This window comes from Sciurus vulgaris, assembly GCF_902686455.1.
Source record: "Sciurus vulgaris genome assembly, contig: HiC_scaffold_632_arrow_ctg1, whole genome shotgun sequence".
Lineage (NCBI taxonomy): Eukaryota > Metazoa > Chordata > Mammalia > Rodentia > Sciuridae > Sciurus > Sciurus vulgaris.
Window position 1 is genome coordinate 13,293,083 of NW_027632957.1, and position 25,138 is coordinate 13,318,220.

At 33.7% G+C, this 25,138-nt stretch overlaps 1 pseudogene across 1 annotated transcript in view; it reads left to right on the forward strand.

Annotated features, from left to right (window-relative positions):
• The first annotated feature begins 872 nt into the window (after positions 1–872).
• The window catches only part of LOC306652065 (ankyrin repeat, SAM and basic leucine zipper domain-containing protein 1-like), a 35,733-nt pseudogene continuing 11,467 nt past the window's right edge, over positions 873–25,138 (forward strand). Inside the window, exons 1-7 of the transcript in view lie at positions 873–926; positions 12,924–13,055; positions 14,718–14,842; positions 15,669–15,744; positions 16,870–16,926; positions 17,968–18,077; positions 18,701–18,804. The product of the transcript in view is annotated as an ankyrin repeat, SAM and basic leucine zipper domain-containing protein 1-like (transcript). The remainder of the gene's footprint in view (positions 927–12,923; positions 13,056–14,717; positions 14,843–15,668; positions 15,745–16,869; positions 16,927–17,967; positions 18,078–18,700; positions 18,805–25,138) is intronic.

Here is a 25,138-nt window from a genome sequence, read left to right on the forward strand (position 1 = left end):
TGCTTAGCACTTTTTGAAGAATGGTGCATGGCTACCTCCCTTTTAAATAATCTTGGTATATGAATGTGCTCTGTTCCTTGATGAATTGACTTTTCTGTGGTCACAAAGATAGTGTGCTACCAACATTCCATCTAGAAGTCAGATGTTGAAAATTGAGTTTGACCTTGAGATGTTTTCTCCTGGGATTTGAATCATTGACTTCCTGTCTGCTTGTTTAAATCTTTGCAGTCTTTGTAGCTCCTTGGACCCTTTGCTCCCTGCACCCCCAGTTCTTGGCTGAGTTTTCCTCTGGGACATCTATATTTCACAGCATGCAAGTGTCCCCATGGCCTAAAGTGTCTAACTCTGACATCACCTTAAGTGTAAAGAATTCCTTGAGGGTCCTCCTCCTGGCTCCTCTTGGCTCGCACTGTCTGATGGCATCTCGAGCATGCGTGGTGCTCCACCACAGCAAGTCCTTTCCCTGGGACACATGGTTAGCAGCAGGAATGGCCACGGGTGATGGAGGAGATGGTGGACTGCCAGGAGAGCCTGGAGTTGTCAGCTTCTGCCACAACCAGGCATTCCTGCCCCAGTAAATACTTCACCAAATACCCTATAAGAATGGCAGGAGAGTACCTGAAAGGAAAAAAAAGTTCTGGTCAGAAGTCTGTCAGCCTGGAGGACATGCAGGGTTGCCACCCCTCAAGCTCTCCCTTGGGTTAGTAGGAGCCGCAGAGAAGTGGAAATGCATCAGCCATGCCACTAGGTCCCAGCGTTCTCACGTGGCACATTCCTGCGCCATGCTTAGCGGGCAGCTCTGAGCACTCGCACCGCGCATACGCACTGCCTGTGCGCACTGCGCATTGCGTGGGGAGAGCCACAGGGCGGGCATGGCTGCAGACACTGTAGTGGGCCTGATCCGGGTGTGGTGGTGGAGAGGAGAGGTGAGTGTGGTGGTGGCTGGCAGATTGGGTACCTTGACCGAGCCTCTGAGTTAGGACCCGGGCCGTGTGTGTACGATTTTCGAAGGGGAGGTCTCACCCGGAAACTTCTTACCTCTTTTGGGTGTTTCCCCTTTCACCAGCGTTTCCAAGTTCCGGCATTTGGACTGAAGCAAGCCCCTCATTTTTCCTTCCGTTCCCCAGATGTGATTTTCATGGGTGCACTGCTTTGGCTCTCAGACCGCTCCTTGCTCAGGTTCGGACCTGTCCTTGCCCCTCCTCTTAGGTATGGGCACTGCACCAAGCTGTCCCTGTGGACCAAACCCTGACAGCCGTGTCCTCATCAGATGCCACTGTTTCCTGACCTGGGAATGGAAACACGATTTACACGGAGTTAACTTCCTGCCTTTCTTTAGAAATTAAAAAAGGCCGTTGCCTACAGAAGAAAAGAATGAAACATTTAAGAAGGCATTGACCAGTGGAGACAATTACTTAGTGGAGGAGCTTCTGGATTCTGGTGAGAGTTAAGGGATAATGTCAACTGAACACAGTCTTCTAAGTTCACAAGCACTCCTTGTTTCAAGAGGCTTGTGCTGCTTTTCTAATGAAAACGCAATCGATATTGATATATCCGTCATTCTGAATATATTAATTGACTTTGAGTTCTGCCTGCCTTAATTTTTTTGCCTTCTCATTGTGTGCCATGCTAACTAACTTACAGTGGTTCTTACAAATCATTCAAGCAGGCTATGCAGACTAATCCTACCCCACCCTGAGTTTTCCTTTTCAGCGTTTACTGTAGTTTATACTTCTCAAGAATTGTTTCTAGTTGTAGTTGTGTAAGTTGTAGTGATTTTTTTTTCTGACCTGTATTTTTGCTTTTGATGGGATGAGGTCTGCGCTTAGATATTATAAAAAAATGCCTTGAATATTTGTCCCACCTTTATTGCCTATTCAGTGTATTTATTAGGAAAATTACTCAAACTTTTGTAGCATCTGTTTGTTTATGTAAAACATCATGTTTCTGTCCTGGGTTCCATTTTCTTTTCTGTTTCTTAAATATATTTTTTAAATTACCTTCATATGCAAATGTAAATTGTTGACTGTAATGGTTCAAATTATGCAACAATATAACAGATATTTACCATCTAGTTATAACTACAAAACATTCTCACACAAAATAGGTGAGATTGTATATAGTAAGATGATTTTCTTCTGTGTTAGAGATGATATATGGTTTGGTAGAGAGTAAAATCTTTTGGAAATAAATTGGATCAGATTTGAATAACTAACTCTTCCACTCAATGGCTCTGTAATCTTGACTCAGGTACAAACATTGCTAACGTTCAATTTCCTCCCTTGTAAAATATGAATGCATTTGTATAAAAGGGTTATTGGGGATAGAGAGAATTGAAATGAGAGAATGTGTAAATTAAAGGATGTAGAACATATATACAATAAAAATGTTTGTTATTATTATCAAATTAAAAAGATGTTGGACTTGGAGGTTAGGTGGTGGAATTTGGGTTTCCTCTTGAAGAATGAAATTGAATTAAATTTGAATAAGGAGAAAGAGGCCAGAATAACTAATATGAATGCATGTTTATGTTAGTAGTGTTGGCTGGGAAAGAATAGACAGAAATTTGTTTTAGAAAAGAAAATTTGTCCTGGAAGTAGTGGGATGAGATTCAATGAAGGTGATGGAGGCTCTTGAAGAATTAGAACTTGATATAATTGATAGTATATATGGGGTTTTGAGACTTTTGAAAGAACCAACTGCTAAGTAGTCAACCATTTGAAATTTGATTTTAATTACAAAATATTGAAAGGTCATTAAAAACAATAACAAATACATAGGTATAAAGTGGAAAGATAACTTTCTGTCCCCACTCATACACCCTTACTGCTGTTTTGGGGCATTTTATTGTACGTGTCCTCATTTAAGTCTTTAAAAACTGTTTCTATTATTTTGCCTTTCAAAACCATTTTTGTTTTTGAAGCATATTTCTACACCAGTCAAAACCTTTAATTAAAAAATGAAATCATGCCAGGTGAGGTGGCAAAATTCTGTAATCCCAGGGGCTCTGGGGATGAAACTGGAGGATCATGAGTTCAAAACCATCCTCAGAAACATAGTAAGGCCCTAAGCAATTCAGTGAGATAATATCAAAAAGGGCCAGGAATGTGTCTTAGTGATTAAATTGTTAAGTGCCTGGTATTTGGAAAAAAAAAAAAAAAAAAAAAAAAGGAACAGCCATTTTTAAATTTGAAGGTGTCTCAAGTGTTTGTTATTTTTCTGTATACTAATATTTTTAGTTCTTCAAAGTATTTTGCATATTCAAGAAAGGTAGAGAAACCCCCCCCACACAAAGTTAATCACTTTCCTATAGTTGTTATCATTCCTATGAATATCTTTATATTTTTATGATATATGTATATATCCAAAAACAATATAGTGTTATTTTGAGTATTTTGAACTATATAGTTTATTGTATTAATCCTTATGAGATACCTGCTTTAAACACTATACCTAGAACTTAATTTTAATATTAGAAGTGATGATTGGTGAGAATTTTTATATCAAATATTTTATTTATTTTTGTTTCAAGTCTTTCCCTTTTTTTATATTTACTCTCAAAATTCAAACAGTATTGTCAATAATAAAAGAATGAAAAAGTTAGATTTTTCTGAACTCATTCATATGCTTTCAGTTGTAGCAATTTAAAGAGGAAAAATTAAGAGCCAACAAGTTGGGATGGCATTTTATGTATGTACTGAGACGGTTAAGTATTTTTTTCTCCCAATGTTTTTTATCTGCCTTATACCAATTAAAGTGAGATGATTGGGAATTGGAGATATATAGTTTTTCAGTGACCTAATATTTCAACAGGAAAAAGTGATCTGTGCCCTAAGTTTATATTTTCTTGGTGATATTACCTTCACGTTTGCAAGTGGAATATATCAGAGTCAAAGACAATACAATCTGTAAATTATACAGTGTTAAAGCCAAGTCCATATTCAGTGGTGCTTCATATACAGTTTTTCCTTCTTTGAAACAAAAATGTTTTCCTTATTGAGATTAGCAAACTCTACTTAGGTTGAAGCGAGAGGTTGCCATTTAAATCTCTATCTCCTGGTAGAAAAGTTTCTGCCTAAATATAATGGATTGTGTTCATTGCCTTACGTTATCCTTAGCCCTCTATTACATCTTTCATGCTCTTGCTCAGTCCTAAAACAGTTCAGTCTTTTTCTATATAACCAAATTTATCAATTTAGGGAAAAACATATAATTTCAAGGATTTTTACCATTACATCATTTAGTACTTTAAGGTCAACTGGTTCTTGTCCTAGTTACTATCTATCCCTATATCACTCTGAAACTTTTTCCTACACCTAAGTCCTGATATGTCATCTGTGAAGCAAATTTTGGCTCACTACTTATTATTCATTTTTCTAAGGTAGAACCTGATAGTCTTTTTTGATTTCTTCTTTTTTTCACTCCTTGTCAAAGTAAAGATAAATTCTGATGATCCTATCTTTGAATGTCCTTTTGTTATATATACCCTGCCCCACCCTGCTCATGCCCTCTCTCTCTGTCTCCCTCTGCCCCCTTCTTTCCTTCCCCCACTCACTCCTGCTCTCCCACCTCTCCCTTTCTCTCTCTCTGTCTCTCTCTCTGTCTCTCTCTCTCTCTCTCTCTCTCTCTCCCTTTTTCCCTTGCCCTTAAATTGATGTTTATAAATTGGTCTCCCTGCATCCTGCCCCATTCTCAACAGTGATATATCTGTGTTGTCTTTATAATACATGTAGAATGATGTTAATCCCTAGATCACAAAGTATAGTTTTTATTTCATAACAGGGCTTTCATAATCTACCCTAAACCTATCCTTTCAGCTTCCTGTTTTATCTGGTCACCCATGGGTAAGTTTTGTGTTGAAGAGAAAGTTAGGATATCTTAGGGAAATATGTGGTATTTGCAATCTTAGATACGGCCCAAGTGTAATATTCTAATTTAAAAGACATTCCCTGTCTAAAACCACTCCCAACTCCCCTAGAGAGAAAGAAGTGACATAGAAAAACCTATTATACTATAAACTATTTTATATTTATATTGATAAAGTCAGATCAAGTCTCATAACATAGCAAATATAGTGAAACTTAAGTTAGCAAGTTTATTAGTCACAATATTACTATTTTTCTAAGGCCATTATTACCAAGAAAACATAGAATAAACTATATTTTGTATGTCTCTATGTGTATATATGTTATACACACTGTAGTGAAGGTCTTTTTTGTTCTTTGTTTTTGATACTGAGACTTTTAAAAGCTGTTTTTGTGTTGACAGGCATTAGTGTACATTCCAGCTTTCGATATGGATGGACCCCTCTGATGTATGCTGCTAGTTTTGCCAATGTAGAGATGGTTCGGCTCCTTTTGGACTAATGCAAGATTTGACAAGGGTAAGATGTTTGAGAAAACTTAACTGGTTATGTCTGCTGTGATTCTTTTAATCCCAAACAGCAATTAGACAAGGAGAAAAAAGTTAAAGCAGTTTGGAAAATAACCTATTATTTGAATTTTATAAATAATCTGCACAATCAAATTAGAAGCATAATTCAAAAAACTCCTTGCCCAAAGTTAGATTCTAAATATGTTTTCTTTATTGCATATAATTATGTACTTATACCTTCTATAGTAGATTTGGCTATTTTTAAAGAAAAAAAAGTGTTGAAAAAATCAAAAGACTGAGAATTTTTGGAAAAGTACTTGAAAATCAGTTTATAAAATTGTAAATTCAACTTTGAATTATATCACGTAAAGTTTTTCAAAAGTAGTTTGTTTAATATATTTATTTCTGTTTTTGTTAGTAAAATGATTTCCACTCAGTAGTACTTTGAATGTTCTTAAAGAACAAAAGCATATATTTTCAAATCCAGCTTGTTATATTGATTTATCAAATCACTTTTTTGCTGTCCTGGCAATTAAAGCCAGAGTGCTCTACCCCTAAGCTACATCCTCTGTCCTTTATATTGTTTTATTTTGTGACAAAGTGTCACCTAGGTTCCAAAGCTGACCTCAAACTTGAGATCCTCTTGCCTCAACCTGCAAGTCTTGAGGTGTTATTTTAGAGTTAAATTTCACATTCATTTTTTGTATGTACATTAGGTACTTGTAAAACCCTCCCTGATTTTTTTTATATATTTTCAAAAATTTCTCTTAGTTTTAAGAAGGTTTTTTATTTTGTTGTTTAATAATATCACTCAATGAAATATATATGTAAAAATGGCACTTTTTTTGGGGGGGGGGTGCTGGGGATTGAACCCCAGGGCCTTGTGCTTACCAGGAAAGCACTCTACCAACTGAGCTATCTCCCCAGCCCCAAAATGGCACTTTTGAAAGGATAGAAAATATTCTGTTAAAAAACTTGTTTTTTTGCTTCTCTTTGTAATTGGAGGAATATTTACAGTTTTAAAACCCTTTATATTTTTCTTAGAATGTACACATAAATGCTTTTATGTATCTTATAGCACAAGTAAGGTAAAGTGGGTAGGTATTAATTTCATACTTTTAATTTCAATCTAATGAGATATTAAGACATCACTGAACTAACAGTTTTTTAGTCACAGAGGTAGAAGGAGAATTTTATGCTATGTAGTGAACCACTAATACAAACTATGGCTATAGTGACCTTTTGAATTTCTGGGTTCTTACTTGAGAAATTGGTTTTGCTTTTTTTCTGTCTACCCTCTTCCCCATTGATACCATAGGAACTAAGGGAAGAATAGTTTCAGGGAACAGTGTGAGTTTAGAGAGATTAAGTAGACCAGCATTGAAAACAAATAATGAATATGGCTGTTGTATCAGTTTCATTAGGGAGGTTATAAGATAGATTTCAAGAGCTGTCAGAGGGGTGAGAAATAAAGAAGTGAAACCAGAGAGTACAGCTCATTTTCCATTCAAAAGTTGAGCAAGGAAAATTTTAATCTACAAAAACTGTTCATATTTAGTCAATGTAGCAGAATCATGTGATTCACCACTTCATTGTCTTGAGGAAAAGGAATAGGGGAAGTTAAGAAGTGCATTTTACATATCACATGAAGAGGAAAGGGATCCATCCCTGATCTCATGTTTTGGTGACTTAATCTTATGAGTGAGATTTCAGGAGATTATGTAGAATTCGAGAGTGCAAATAATATATAGGATATTTTAAAGGTAAGGAAGACAATTAGTACGAGGACTTTTTCTTTCTTAGCTATTGTATATAAGCAGACTCTTTTGATGACTGCATGTTCTGCTTGTGGCTCTGAAGGACAGATCTTGATGTTTGTAGAACTGCTACATTCAAGAAATCCTGATACAAATCTGACTTGTAGGTAAGAGCCTTACTGTTGGTTCAACATGTTGAAGATTCTTTTATCATACTGTTAAACACTTCATAATATGAATTTTTCAAAATCATAAACAATGTTTGCTTATTTGGCCAAATACTTGATGGTGAAATTAGGTCATAAGTTCTTAGTTCCAATTATATAGGAGCACCAAGAGAAGTTGACCTTTCAACTTTTACTTTTAAGAGGAATATTATACACATTTGGACAGAAAAGGAAATGGGTATATCAAACAATGATTTTTTGTGAATACATTCTAAGGAATATGATGATCAAGCTAGAGAAGTAAAACCTATTAAGTACTTTCTCTGTGTAAGAAGTTTTACACAAATAGTATGAAAACATATTCAAAGGTTTCTATTTGTGTAAGATTTTAGCAATTAATTATACATAGAAAACAAACAACAAATATATCTTGCATCTGTTGAAATATCTATAATAATAAAAATGAATACTTTATATGTTTTACATAATTCCCAGATGAAAAATATTTTGCTCTAATTGGAATGATTTTAAGGGTGCTCTGTTCTGCTGCCCAGGGGTGATTTGGTAATGTCTAAAAGAATTTTTGATTGTCACACCTTTAAGACATTATTAGCATTTAATGGATTAGGTCAAAGGGGTTGTTAAATCTTCTAGAGTATGTGGGACAGCCCTTCAAATAATACAAAACCCAAAATGAAAAAGTTGAGATATCCTGATTTAGTATCAAAAAGTCCAAGATTTATACAGTACAAAATCAATATTTAATATTTATATATATTAAATATCAATATATATTTAATATATATATCAACTATATATATTAAATATCAATATTTAATATATATAGTTAGTAACTATATAATAACTATATAATAACTATAATTTTAAAGATTAAAAATTCTATCTATATAATGTTAGCACACCTATTCACAGGAATTTTACTTCTATCATTTATGATATCCCTAATGAGGTGTAACTTTTGAATCCACTTGCACCTTAAAATCAGGGCTTGTACTTCAGGACAGTAGCTGAAGTACACTTCCAGATGTGTTGTGATTTTGATTTATACATTCAAAGTAGCATGAGATAAGTTGTGCCTCTTTGGGTTCAATGGAAAATTAGTTTTTATTGATGTACCTCAGTTTTTAAAATTCTCTTTGTTACTTCTCCAAGATATTATAGGTAGTCAAGTTCTTTATCATCTCACTCACTTACCATCTTCTAAATTCTGAATATGAAGTTAAGCAAGACATTATCATAGGCATTAGATTACTTTTCCTCTCAAGAAGTACATGGGATCTTTCAGATACATAGGATCTATCTGGAAAAAGATTTTATTTGAATTAAAATGACAGGATTAGTATCTCATGATAAAATCTATAAAGCAATCATACTGTAAGGCAATTTTAAAGCTGAAAACCCAAGAAAAGCTAGTGAATTTGAAACAGCACCAAATTTAGACTGGTATGTAATCAAATAAAATACATAATTTTATAACATCATTAAAGAAATCTGTCTATTTAATTAACAGATATGAGAAACAACTTCAGAAATAAACTTTCAGATACTTTGTCTTCTTTAATACTCAGAGCTTGAACCAATACAGTTACTGAATTATGTTTTCTTCATAGACCTGAAAAGAAAATACATCATGGCAAATAGTGATTTTTAACCTGCAGATTTTATGAGGGCAGCATTAAGTGAAAATACAGTGGGGTAGGGATAACATACATCAATATGAAACGGGACAAAAACATCTCAGGGCTCAAGAATATAGTTAAATTAGGGGAATTGTATAGACAAATTATATTATTACTAAGTTTCATGTAAAATATGCCAAAAGATGCATTAGGGAACCACTATTCAGATATCAGGGAGGAAAACACATCTTTAGATGAGTTTCCTTTCATTCTGTTGACATTCCCTTCTGTTGAACAACTCTTTTACTGAAAAAAATAACCTTTCCAGAAAAATAGCACAAGTGAAGAATTGACCATACAGCTCATAGTTTTCATAGAAGCTGCATGGCCACATACTTACTGGTTGCAGAAGACATTGAACACTAACTTTTTTTTAAAACTGAGACCCATAGTTTTTTCTCATAAAGTGAAAGTAATAGCTGTCTTAGTGGTCAATCTCTAAACTAGGGAATGAAGTCCCAGTTCTGATATGTAAGAGTAGCATGGAAACTACTCATTCTGTGGAAAAAGTTCAGAAGAACTTAGTTTGTAGATAAAATGGGAGAAATAAAAGAAAAGTATTTACTTGTGTTTGGAACAAAAGGACAATTCTAGGGGTTTGTAGATCTTATAGTGAAAATAAATTACTTGATTGAAATCACTTGGTTCCATTTGTACTAAAAGCCAGTAAATAGAACAATTAGAAAAATTAAAGGAAACTGATTAAGAGGAATTAAAACTAAGAGGAAACTGATGAGTTTCCTATACTTAATTTATTAGAAATCTTTCTGAAATGGTACTGAAAAAATTCTATAATAGTTTACAAAATTGTGTGTAACTTAAATACATGAAATACAATTTATTCAGTTAGATCAGTTTTGAATAATGCATTTAGTTTTGTACTTCACATAATTTGTTATTAGGTTCACCAATTGAATCAATAATTTGAGTTACTTTTTAATTTCTAGAACTTTTTCCTTCTTTTTAAAATTGTGGTGTCACTTTATAACTCATTTTTCCATGAAAATATTTTTAAGGTGTAGTTTAAAATTTCTTTAGGCAGGTTGGATGGTGTGCATCCAACAGCTGAGACAGTAGGCTAAGACAGGAGGATCACTTCAAAGCCAGCCTCAGCAATGTCAAGGCACTAAACAACTCAGTGATACCCTGTCTCTAAATAAAATACAAACTAGGACTGGGATGTGACTCAGTTGTGGAGTGCCCCTTCATTCAATTCCCCAGGAACCCCCAATTTTTCTTTAATATGTTAAACATATCATCTAGATGTATCATTTCCAATTTCTGTAAGTTTATTTCTGTTAGTAATTTGTAAGATGCTTCTCATTCATGCCTAGGTGCTAGTCATTAGGTATAAAATCTGAATGGAGAACTAATTATGAGTTCTAGGAGGTTCCATTAGAGATAATTTTATATATTTTAAAAACATGCTTTGAGTCATATGGGTCCATGTCTAGTGTAAACTTACATTAGGGATTGTGGTTCTCAGCCATTTTGGAGTATATAACATGAAGAGCTGGGTTATTTCTGGTTTATCCTTAACCTGAAGATATAGCCCTTTGAGTCACAGCTGAATTTCTTAAGTATAGCTTATCAAGCTCTATACCTTGTATAGGCCCAGGGATGTCAGTTTTGTTCCCCCTGATATATAGGCCACCAAAATCAGCTGTGGCTCATTTTCCCATCTGAACTGGTACATGCCATTAGAGAAAAAACAAATGTGAATGCACACTTTATGTCTCTGGCTTTTTGCGATCTAGATTTTGCTTCCTTGGTATCTTAGTTCTACATTTTTTAAGAAATTGAAATTTGTTTTCATTCAGCTCTTCTATATGCTTTTTAAAAATTTTTAATTTTGGTCTGAATTTTGTTCTAACTTCCTATTTATTACTAGAAATAAAATTCAGTATTTTGGACCTTTTTGAATTATTTATTTGTTTATAATTATTTTGTCTGTGTCAGCTCTGTTGTTTGTTTTCCATGGAGTATTTTTTTAATTTTATTTAAAATCTCATTGAAAATAACAATTTAGTATTTCATGATAGACTTTCCGTAATTAGTACATAGGAATCTAGCTTGTTCTTTTAATTGTATTTTATTTTATTATTTTCATTGTCCCTCCTTTGGGACTAATAGTAAAGAGATGGCAACTCAAAATCTATTTTTAAGTATAACTCTCTAGAACACAAATCATATCTTTTGTTTCTCTTAGATCTTTCTATAGAAGATACTTAGCACAGTGTACTGTGTCCAGCCAATATAGCAATTTACTGGTTTATTTATTTTGGCTTTAGAATTTTTCTTTGAGGGGGTTATTTTTTTGTTTTTAAATTAAATTTTAGTTCAATATTTTCTGTATACCAAGCCCCATGTTAATTGTTTTTAAATATTGTCTAAATAATTCTTATAACTCAGGGGTAGAAGTTATATGTACAGAACAGAAACTGTGTGCTTAAATATGTAAGTGTCTATGAATGTAGCAGAAATGTGATAAGGATATTTACAATAATTTAAACAGCATCTGGCAGTAGAATTACTCACATTTTCCATCATTTTTACCTATATTTAGGAGATTTCAACACAAACCAGTTGAACAGCATGACTTTTCTAATTGTTGCAAAACACATATTTGTGTCAAATTGCCTATATCTGAGTATTTTGTTTTTACTGTCTTTTTCTTTTAATTGTAGTAGAGGAATATTTTGTAAACTTGAGTATTTGTAAATATTCAAATTTAAATATTTGTAAATTGTAGTAGGTAGTTGAGTATTTAAAAGTCTACAAACTGGATAGGGAATTATTGCACAGAAAAATGTTTTCACTTAATTTATCTTAATTATATTTCGACCTGAAAACAAAGTGGCCTTGATTATGTTATTTGGGACTTGGCATTTATGATGTGGAGTGAACTTACTATTTATTTTCTTTTTATATTGATAATGCAATAAAAATGGTATTATAAGTTAAAATCAAGCAGACCTGTATTAGATTATTGAATACAGAAAATAGTTTGAATGAAGTTGCCATTCTTCTTGTAAAGAGTAATAATAAAACTGGAAATATTGTGTGTAATTAACATTTATTTTTTTGTGAGGGTTTTTTTTTCTTGCTCACTGAAACCTTTTTGTGTCTTAAAAAAAGAGTAGTTTTTTTACATTTAGAAGGTAGTTTTTCTAACATAGGTGTTTGTTATTTTCAGATTGTTCAGTCATGAGATAATGCATTTATAAAACATTATGACATTTTAATTTCAATAACTTTTATTATCATTGATAAGATAGCACATATTAAACTGATACCCAAGATTTTGACCTAATAACTGTTTGGTTGTTTCCTTGTTGAATGTTATTGCTTGTTTTAAGAAACAGAAGATGCCTTGGGGAAAATGTTTCTTGCTTTCTTAAAATATAAATTTGGTTGCAGATGTCACTACAGCAGTTTGGTAGATTTACAGTATTGACTTTAAATACTACCTTATTTTCTGTTTTTTAAATTTATTTGTTTTAATTCATTGTACACAAACGGGGTACAACTTGTTTCTCTAGTTTTACACAAAGTAGAGTCCCACCATTTGTATAATCATACATGTACATAGGATCATGATGATTGTCTCAGTCTGTTATTTTTCCTACCCCCACCCATCTTTTTCCTCTATACAATGTTTCCTTCCTCATTCAAAGAACTCAAAAACTTTACACAAAGAATACAAATAACAAAATCAATAAAAGACCAAAGGAAATGAGCATAAAGTAATAGCATGGAAGTATGTTACATTACAATATGGGAAGTATGTTTTTATTGTTAAATGAAGAGGTTGCATCATTCTATAAATTAACCATTTTCTCTTTTTTAATGTGCCATTAATACTGTTGAAAAAAATTCCTATCTGTCTCATGTGCACTCCTTCTCTTTAAGCAATCCCCTTATAGGCTTTAACATGGGCAGCACGTCAAGGTCATAAAATGTAGTTTTGAAGTTGCTTGAATTTGGAGCTAATAAAATGCTACAAACCAAAGATGGAAAGACACCAAGTGAGATTCTAGAAAAACAAACATCTTGAGGTATCATCAATATGTTAAACTGATTTTTCTGTTATATTATCTTATATAAAACTTTTATGTTATTTTGTTGGTATTAACAAGTGTAATAATATTTTTTCAGCTATTAAATGTATAAATATTTTTTCTCCACCTAATATTTTTCTAGTAATTTTTCATCTACTAAATCAGACATTTATAGTTGATAAGTTATATAAAAGGATAACAGTTACATTCTGTTGCTGATAATGAAATTAGAGTACACTAATATTATAAATTGGTTTAGATTTTTAAAAATTAAGTTATGTATTGACACAATAAAGTGTCAACATTTGAAGATGTACTTAAAAAATGTATGATTTAAAGTTTTAGTTGTTAGACAATTTAAAAGTTAAATGCTTTAAGCAACATTTATTCCTATATGTATGACAAGGTATGTGGTAAAGTGATAACAAAATTGGTATATGATCTGCTGTCATTCAGATTCTAAAGCTGAATGATAAATATTTGCCACATATTAAATTATTTTATGAATACAAATTTTGGTGTGAATACTAAATTTTTAGTCAGTGGCCTGTACTTTCTAAGCATGAGTCAAGTACAGTACCATTGTAAAATTATTAAGTTCAAGAGTTTATAACACTGAGGTTCTGAATTTTACAGTTTGTGAAATTCCACAAGCTCTATCATACAACTGTCAGACCATGCCACTTATACTGCACATAAAATAACCACTAAATTTCGAGCAAACTAATAAACACAATATCGTTTTCCAAATAATATGAACATTTCCAAAATTATCCTAGAATAGAGACTAATCACAAAAGTCTTGTAAAATTTCAAAAAGAAATCTGGGTGTGGTGGTGTATGCCTGTAATCCCAGCACCTCCAGAGGCTGAGACAGGAGAATCTCCAGTTGAAAGCCAGCCCCAGGAGATTAGCAAGGCACTTAGCAATTCAGAGAAACCTTGTCTCTAAGTAAAATATAAAAACATACTGGGGATGTGGCTCAGTGTTTATACACCCATAGGTTCAATCCATAGAAAAACAAAAACTTTTTTTGCATTATTTTTTCTAACCATTGAAAATTTGGAAACTAAAAATTAGTACATTATTAAATTTTGGATAGATGACACTGAATTTGATATAATAAGTTTATGAGCATCAAAGGTTGTATTGAATCATAAATCATTTCTTATGATGAAATTTGATCTTATATTTTGAATGATTACATGACATAGCCTTGACTTTGTAAGAAATTAGATTGTAAAACTAACAAATTTTACATACTGCTTTGAGTTATATAGTTGAGATTTGTATACATTTAAGCAAGTTTATTGTTTTCTTCCCTCTTAGCAATGTATTTCAGTTACTACCTTTAACTTGATATTTCTGAGTCATTTATCAAAATGGCATTTTAGTTTTGTATTATATATTATTAAAAATGCTACTCTAGTTTTACTCTTTTGAATTAGTTATACTCTTCTGCTTATTTTATATCAAGGAAGAATTTACTTGGGTTTATAAAAGTCATTCTCAGGGTAACAGGTCATGAATTTTCTGTCCCTTATACCTTGCTAAAGATTTATTTTCCAGTTGAAAAATAATCATGTTATTTCTTTTTAAGTGCACTTAACAGTATATAAAAATATTTACTATATTTGGCTAATTTCTGAAACTTTTCAGATCTTCAACTTTCTTTCTTTGACTTTAAATCCATTGGAAGGAAAGCTTCAAGAGCTAACTAAAGAAGAGGTTCTTTGTAAACAATTGATAGCATATTCTGATAAAGGAAAAGATTACATATTTGGGTAACATAATTTAGTTCAAAAGAATTCCTGTAAATAAGTTAAAAATGCATGCTTTTACTACTTATTCTAAATATAATGATGTGTTTAAGATATATAATATTTTATACTTTGACAAGAATTTTTAAATATCACTTAGAAATATCTGGGTTTTAGGTGCATTGGTCTCCATAATTTTAGAGGGTTTTCTTTTATGTGTACCAATATTAATCATAACAACTTTGACTTTAAATGTAAACTTAGTAAAATGTATTTGAAGGGAGTCAGCATCTGCATTACTATTCAAACTATATTATCCCTTGCTTTCTGAGTATTTTAAGTACATTACTTATTGTTTAAGTAAAAACTGAAAATATTTTTCCTGTACTATTGTTCAGTATATAATTATAAACCATTCTCTACCCCATATAACATTGTTTGTTAATTCTTACTTATCACAATTAAAGAGAATTTTACATGCAGACATTTTACAAGGTGTATATGTTGAGTGTTTTCATTCTCAGGAAAGATGAGCTAGACTTTGCTATCATCCATTTCCTGTGATATCATTGCTTAGGAAACCCTGCTTAGAGTTGAGAGGATCGATCAGTGGTTTGCTTTGCTTAGCATTTACAAAGCCCTGGATTCTGTTCCAATGCAGGTGGATGAGGAAAGGATTAACACTTGCTCAATCCTTGATACACCATCAATTCTGGAGTGTACATTTACAAATATATTCTATATGAATTTGTTCTTACTATTCTACTTTTTTCTTGAAATATAAATATATATTTATTATGTGTACATTGATAGTCTGTTCTGAAATTGACATTGCTATAAATATGTATAGTTCATACACAGCATTTGCAGATCTGGAAATATTTTTACATAGTCTTGGAATGGAACCTATGACAGACTTACTAAAGGTGAGATTTATATATTTTTATTTGTTGGTTAACATAACACTAAATTTTAATTCATAAAGATGCCTATGAATGAATATTGTGCTTTTTCTGCATAATTTGTAATACATCCCATCTGAAAATTGTAATAAATATCACCAAAGTTTATTATTACATTTACATAAAGTATAAGCTAGTTGAATTTAACAACTGTTGTCAACAGTACAATGCCTCTGTAAATAAAGCCATTTGTTTTTGCAGTTGCTGATCTTCTTGTATTTAATACTAGGAGCATGATTTTAAACCAAACAAACATGACATAAGATTCTTCCTCTGATTTTTGACCAAAATATGTTACTTAAACATTTTTCCCTTAAAGACAATAATAGGTAATGTAAGGTTGTCTTGAATATTAAATTATGCCCCCATATGCCAAGCTTTGCCTAGGTACTTTAAGCATACATTTTAGATTTGAATAGATGAGAATTATGAGGATACTGAAACAATAAATTAGTACTTTAAACAGAACCCCCTTAGGATTATGGGCATTTTGTTCAGGTGTTTTAGAGTTGCGTATTTTTGGGGGGGGGCACCAGGGATTGAACTCAGGGACACTCAACCACTGAGCCACATCCCCAACCATATTTTGTATTTTATACAGAGACAGGGTTTCACTGATTTGCTTAGCACCTGACTTTTGCTGAGGTTGCTTTGAACTCTTCCTGCCTCAGTCTCCTGAGCCACTGGGTTTAGAGGCATATGCCACCGTGCCTGACTAGAGTTGGGTTTTATAGTTCAATTTTGAAACTATTTCAAAATTTTGTAACTATTTTTCTATTTGGAGTAATCTTCAGCATAAATATAATTTCTATTCAATTTTGTAGAAATGTTTTCATGTCATGTAAGCAAAATTATAATTTGAAAGTCATCATGTTAATTGACTCTGGAAAACTACTTATATTTATACTTTTTGAGGTGAGTATATATTATCTACCCAGTAGTGAGGTGCTCTTTCTATCCACTTTGGAAAGTTGGAAGTTGTTTAAGAGTGCAGCAGTTCACTATCTTATGTACACTTAACTAATTCCCTTTGTACTATTTATATTGAAAGATCATAGGGTTTTTTTTTTTTTTTTACATTTTCTACAGGAAAGGGATATAAGTTTAAGACACCTTTTGACCATGAAAAAATATGAATTTGCAAAGGTTAGTATCATTTTCAAAAACTCTAGTTATACTAATTTTTTTAATTGGACCTTCTTTTATTTTCTATTTCAGTAATCCTAGGTTTACAAACTGATTGATATTTTATTAGGTTCTTGATTAAATATGATTTTGAAAAATTTATTCAAAAATCTGATTATAGTATTAAATTACTTTAAAACCATTTAAAGACCTAAACTTTTGGTTTTGTTCCTTTAGGTGGTCATAATATCTCAGATAAATCCAGGACTTCATTGCCAAATGTGAAATAGGTTTGCAAAACAGACCTCTTAGAAAAAAGAGGTGCTCTTTTGAATGTATGTGGATATAAGTATGTGTTTTCCAAATAGTAGCACTATTGTTATTTTCTCAAAGCTGTCAAGATATTATTTTCTTCACATATGAATACACAACCAGTGGAATCCAAATCATATACAACCACAAGAATGGGATATGAATTAGGATAAATTATCCTCCATGTATGCAAAATATGTCAAGATATTGTCTACTGTCATGTATATCTGAAAAGAACAAATAAAAAGTCATGAATTTGACATTAATATTGGTAACAATTAAAAAATAGTGTGATAAATATTAGAGATATTTTGATAAATAGACTGTGTAAAAAAGCAATGAACTTTGTTATCTGAACACATTAGAAACTTTTTAACTTGAAATTATTATAATCGTTAATTTTGATTAAAACCTGAAATTATTATTAGAATCACTAATTTTGATTATTACATAAATCAAAATAAGCATACTATATCAACTTGTACTCTGTTGTTTTGACTACTATGTCTTAAAATCTAGTAATTGGGTTTGAGTGTTTATCACAACTCTTATATATTGCAAAAATATTTTAATAGTTTAGATAGTTTTATCCGTCACATTTATAAGCAAACTGTATATTTTAGTATATTATTTTCTAACATGTCTGTTTTTCAAGATGAAGATTTCAGCAGAAAACCTCTTAATGATTTTGAAGATTAACTTATTCTAGTATAATTATCTTAACTACACCTTAAAATTATTTCTACTTAGTTTGGGATTACTAGTAATGATCAGCAGAAAATTCTGGCTGCTGTTAAAGAACTGGAGGTAGAAGAGAGAAATTTTGGAGAGTTACCTGAAGTGGCAAAGTTAGAAGTCAGGTAAAGTTAACTTATCAATTTATATTAATATTATGTAGAATCAGCTATTCTTGTTTAGTTTAATGTTGATAATGTCTGTCATTTGATTTTATTATATGATTTTCTCAAGGAAAGAGATTTTGAAATATTCTTTGTTAAAAAATCAGATACCCTTTGAAAAACCAATTTTTATAGTTATTTTACTAAGAAGCAAACCAGTGTACCATCTTAACTCACATTGAAACAGTAATGTTTTATTTTTTAAGGCATCTTGTTAAATCAGACTATACAAGAGACACCATGCTTTTCCTAGTATAGTTCTTACACTGTTTAAATTATTATAGATGTCAAACAGAAAAAAAATTACAGTAGTAATATTTTCTCTTAATAAGAAAGCATTTCTCATATGATCTTGTATATATTTTAGCCTTTATTATGTGAAATATTATGTTATCAAGATATAAATTTTATTTCCAATAATATAAAGTTGTTAAACACTGATTACTAATAATCCAAAGTCTATTTGAATTTATTAATAAATTATAGACAAGTGAAAGTTTTTAACTTTTTATTTTGTATCTAAACTAGTAGAAGGAATTAAATTGCTCTTAAGTTATTTCTATTTATTTGCTTTCTTTCTTTAGTGCTGATGAGTTCCTTAACTTTCTTCTGAAATTAAACAAAGTGTGGCCATTTAATAAGATCTGTTCAGAATATCATTATGAAATTACCTGTAAATCCTCATGAGGTATTCTACCAAAATTATTAAGTGAAAAAGTCTGAATGCTGAAGAACACTCCAAATAAGTTCATTATAATTCAGTAAAAAGTACAGATCTGGTAAAATATCAGTTGTTCAATGAATATCAAGACCAGAGCTACAGGCGGTTGCCAGAGGAGAAGCTCCGCAGCGAGCTGTTTGGACTCAGAAGGACTGCTTCTGAACACCGGGGACTGCCCTGAGGATGAGGAGGAGGAAGAGGAGTGCGGCTGCTTGGAATCAGAGTGACTACGCCAGAGCTACAGGCGGTTGCCAGAGGAGGGGCTGCGTGGCGAGCTGTTTGGACTCAGACCACTTCTGAACCCTGGGGCCTGCCCGGAGGAGTAGGAGGAGGAGGAGGAGGAGTGCGGTGGGTCGTTTGGACTCGCAGTGACTGCATTAGCACTCCAGGCGGCTGCTCAGAGGAGAAAGCGAGTGGTGAGTTGTTTGGACTTAAAGTGACAGCTCCTGAGCACAGGGGGGCTGCCTGGAGGAGAAGCGTGGTGGGTCACTTGGTCTTGAGTGGCCACACCAGAGCTCTGGGTGGTTGCTCAGAGGACCCATGCAGTGGGTCACGTGGATTCAGAGCCACTCACAGTGACCGCTCCTGAACACCCGGGGGGTTATCTGGAGAAGGAGGAGGAACGGGGAGGGTCACTTCAACTCGGAGTGATTGATTTCCCGGGGCTACTGGTGGTTGTTGGGAGGTGGAGGCACGCAGTGAATTTCTTGGACTCCTAGTAACCGCACCGGAATACTGGGCAGCTGTCTGGAGGAAGAGGTGTGTGGCAGGTCTCTGGGACTCAGAGCGATTGTACGGGGCCCCAGGTGGCTGCTCAGAGGAGGGGCCACATAGCCAGGTGATTAGGTGCAGAGCAGGGTAGCAGGATCTAGGAAGCTTTTGGTGGAAGAGCCACACAGAGACAGGCTTAGGGTGGAGCAAAGGTTCCAGGCCTGCAGGCAGATTCTCTGATTAGGGGCAGCCTAAGGAGATTCATCTGTGAAGGGTGAGGCTCCCAGGCCCAGGAGGTAGGGCCGGGCCCCTGGGAACTTTGCAGAGGAAGGCAGCCCAGCCCAGGCAGTATCTGTAAATTGAGGGGAAACTCTAGGAGGGAACTGACCAGCGAGACCGGCCCACCGGGTTAGTCTTCCCTGCCGGGTGAGGTTTCCCCACAAGGACGGTAAAACCAGAGACTCAGGCCCAAACAGGCCTTGACTCAGCCCGCAGCCTAGGTCCACTTTGGATGACCATTGGTCAACAAGTGGAGGCACCTCTGCCCACTAGCAGGGATTATACCCCACCTGAAGGCCACCACTCCTAGAGAGGCAGCTTCCTTGTGGAGCACCACATTATCAACTTCCTTCAAGACTTCAGTCTACTGAAGGCTAAGGGGGGATATATATAGAAATCTTCAGGGACATTGTAAGTCAATAGAGGAAATCTGCAATATCTCAGCGGTCCACTGATACCTGAACAATATGAGAAAACAAGGAAAGAAAATGCTGCAATCAAATCTAGATGTAACATCAATAAAACCCAATGACAGCATGGCAGAAGAAATGACAGAATAGGAGTTCAAAATATACATAATTAAAATGATCAGAGAAGAAAACAATGAGATGAAAGAGCAAATGCAAGCATTGAATGATCACACCAATCGACAGTAAAAGAGCAAATACAGGAAGCAAAAGATCATTTCAAGAAAGAGTAGAGATATTGAAAAAAAAAACAAACAGAAATCCTTGACATGAAGGAAACAATAAACCAAATTAAGAACTCCATAGAAAGCATATCCAATAGGATAGAACACCTGGAAGACAGAACCTCAGACATTGAAGACAAAATATTTAACCTTGAAAACAAAGTTGACCAAACAGAGAAGATGGTAAGAAATCATGAACAGAATCTACAACAACTATGGGATATCATGAAAAGGCCAAATTTAAGAATTATTGGGATTGAGGAAGGCCTAGAGACAAGCCAAAGGAATGAACAATTTATTCAATGAAATAATAGCAGAAAATTTCCCAAATCTGAAGAATGAAATGGAAAATCAAGTTCAAGAGGCTTATAAGACTCCAAATACACAAAATTACAACAGACCCACACCAAGGCACATTATAATGAAAATATCTAACATACAAAATAAAGACAGAATTTTAAAGGCTGTGAGAGAAAAGAATCAAATGAAATTCAGGGGGAAACCAATACGGATATCAGCAGATTTTTCAATCAAGACCCTAAAAGCTAGAAGGGCCTGGAACAACATTTTTCAAGCCTTGAAAGAAAATGGATGCCAACCAAGAATCTTATAGCCAGCAAAACTTACTTTCAAATGTGATGATGAAATAAAATCCTTCCATGATAAACAAAAGCTAAAAGAATTTGCAAAAAGAAAGCCAGGATTACAGAACATTCTCAGCAAAATATTCCATGAGGAAGAGATGAAAAACCAAGAAGCAAATCAGCAAAGGGAGGAATTATCCTAAAGGAATTGTCAAATAAAGGAGGAAAAATGTTGTGTCAAACAAATAAATATGTACAATTTAAAAAATGAACCAAATGACCGGGAAACCAAATCATATATCTATAATAATGCTGAATGTTAATGGCCTGAATTCATCAATCAAAAGACATAGACTGGCACATTGGTTAAAAAAAAAATCCAACTACATGTTGCCTGCAAGAGACTCATCTCATAGAAAAAGATACCCATAGACTAAAGGTGAAAGGATGGGAAAAACATACCATGCACATGGACTCAGCAAAAAAGATGGAGTATCCATCCTCATTTCCGATAATGTGGACTTCAAGCGAAAGTTAGTCAGAAGGGATAAAGAAGGTCATTTCATATTGCTTAAGGGAAGCATTAATCAGCAAGATATAACAATCATAAACATCTATGCCCCAAACAGTGGCTCATCCATGTATGTCAAATCTTTCTCAATTTCAGAAACCAAATACACCATAACACTAAAATACTAGGTGATTTTAACACGCCTCTCTCACCACTGAACAGATCTTCCAGACAAAAATTGAACAAAGAAACCATAGATCTCAATAACACAATCAATAATTTAGACTTAACGGACATTTATAGAATATACCATCCAACCAGGAGCGAATACACTTTCTTCTCAGCAGCACATGGATCCTTCTCTAAAATAGACCATATATTATGCCACAAAGCTAATGTTAGCAAATACAACAAATACAAAGATAGAGACACTACCATGTATTCTATCAGATAATAATGGATTGAAGATAGAAACAAATGAAAGAGTAAAACACAGAAACTATTCCAACATCTGGAGATTAAATAATATGCTATTATATGATGAATGGATAACAGAAGATATTAGGAAGGAAATTAAAAAATTCTTAGAGGTAAATGAGAACAAAGAAACATCATATCAAAATCTCTGGGACACTATGAAAGATTTACTTAGAGGGAAATTTTTTTCATGGAACGCATTTAATAAAAGAAGTAAAACTCAATTAATAAATGACCTAATACTAAGCTCAAAGCCCTAGAAAAAGAAGAAGAGAACAGCACCAAAAGTAGAAGAAGACAGGAAATAGTTATACTCAAAGTTGAAATCAATGAAATTGAAACAAAAGAAACAATAGAAAAATTGACAAAATAAATAGTTGGTTCTTCAAAAAAATAAACAAAATTGATAAACCTTTAGCCACACTAACAAAGAGAAGATGAGAGAAAACACAAATCACTAAAATTCGGAATGAACAAGGAAATATCACAACAGACAAGAGTGAAATACAAAACATAATTAGAAGCTACTTTGAAAATCTATACTCCAACAAAATAGAAAACCTCGAAGACATCAACAGGTTTCTAGAGACATATGAATTGCCTAAACTGAATGAGGAGGACATAAACAATTTAAATAGACCAATTTCAAGTATTGAAATAGAAGAAGTCATCAAAAGCCTACCAACAAAGAAGAGTCCAGGACCAGATGGGTTCTCAGCCGAGTTCTACAAAACCTTTAAAGAAGAGCTCATTCTAATACTTCTCAAAGTATTCCATAAAATAGAAGAGGAGGGAACCCTCCCAAACTCATTCTATGAAGCCAAAATCACACTGATACCTAAACCAGACAGAGACTCATCAAGGAAAGAAAATTTCAGACCAATATCCTTAATGAACATCGACGCAAAAATTCTCAACAAAATTTTAGCAAATCACATACAAAAACATATTAAAAAGATAGTGCACCATGATCAAGTGGGTTTCATCCCAGGGACACAAGGTTGGTTCAACATCAGGAAATCAAAAAATGTAATTCACCATATTAATAGACTTAACGTCAAGAATCACATGATTATTTCAATAGATGCAGAAAAAGCATTTGATAAAATACAGCACCCCTTCATGCTCAAAACACTAGAAAAAATAGGGATAGTGGGAACATTTCTTAACATTGTAAAGGCCATTTATGCTATGCCCATGGCTAATATCATTCTAAATGGTGAAAAACTGAAAGCATTCCCCCTGGTAACTGGAACAAGGCAGGGATGCCCTCTCTCACCACTTCTATTCAACATCATTCTTGAGACTCTGGCCAGAGCAATTAGACAAACCAAAGAAATTAAAGGGATACGAATTGGAAAAGAAGAACTCAAACTATCCCTTTTCGCTGATGACATGATTATATATTTAGAGGAACCTGGAAATTCGACCAGAAAACTCTTAGAACTCATAAGTGAATTCAGTAAAGTAGCAGGTTACAAGATCAATGCCCATAAATCCAATGCATTTTTATACATAAGTGATGAATCTTCAGAAAGAGACATTAGGAAAACTACCCCATTCACAATAGCCTCTAAAAAAATAAAATACTTGGGAATCAATCTCACAAAAGAGGTGAAAGACCTCTACAATGAGAACTATACAACACTAAAGAAAGAAATTAAAGAACACCTTAGAAGATGGAAAGATCTTCCATGTTCTTGGATAGGAAGAATTAATATTCTCAAAATGACCATACTACCTAAAGTGCTATACAAATTCAATGCAATTCCAATAAAAATCCCAATGACGTACCTTACAGAAATAGAGCAAGCAATTATGAAATTCACCTGGAAGAATAAGAAACCCAGAATAGCTAAAGCAATCCTTAGCGGGAAGAGTGAAACAGGGGTTATTGCAGTACCAGAACTTCAACTCTACTACAAAGCAATAGTAACAAAAATGGCATGGTATTGGTACCAAAATAGAAAGGTAGATCAATGGTACAGAATAGAGGACACAGACACAAACCCAAATAAATACAATTTTCTCATACTAGGCAAAGGGGCCAAAAATATGCAATGGAGAAAAGATAGCCTCTTCAACAAATGGTGCTGGGAGAATTGGAAATCCATATGCAACAGAATGAAACTAAACCCATATCTCTCACCATGCACGAAAGTAAACTCAAAATGGATTAAGGACCTCGGAATCAGACCAGAGACCCTGCAGATTATAGAAGAAAAAGTAGGTCCAAATCTTCACCTTGTTGGTCTAGGACCAGACTTCCTTAACAGGACTCCCATAGCACAAGAAATAAAAGCTAGAATCAACCACTGGGATAGATTCAAACTAAAAAGCTTTCTCTCAGCAAAGGAAACTATCAGCAATGTGAAGAAAGAGCCTACAGAGTGGGAGAATATCTTTGCCAATCATACTTCAGATAGAGCACTAATCTCGAGAATCTATAAAGAACACAAAAAACTCTACACCAAGAATTCAAATAATTCAGTCGACAAATGGGCTAAGGAAATGAATAGACACTTCACAGAAGAAGATCTACAAGCAATCAACAAACATATGGAAAAATGTTCAACATCTCTAGTAATAAGAGAAATGCAAATCAAAACCACCCTAAGATTCCATCTCACCCCAATTAGAATGGCGATTATCAAGAATACGAGCAACAACAGGTGTTGGCGAGGATGTGCGGAGAAAGGTACACTCATACATTGCTGGTGGGGCTGCAAAGTAGTGCAGCCACTCTGGAAAGCAGTGTGGAGATTCCTTAGAAAACTTGGAATGGACCCTTCATTTGACCCAGCTATCCCACTCCTTGGCCTATACCCAGAGGACTTAAAATCAGCATACTACAGAGATACAGCCACATCAATGTTCATAGCTGCTCAATTCACAATAGCCAGACTGTGGAACCAACCTAGATGCCCTTCAATTGATGAGTGGATAAAGAAACTGTGGTATATATATACAATGGAATATTTTTCAGCCATAAAGAATGATAAAATTATGGCATTTCCTGGCAAATGGATGAAACTGGAGAATATCTTG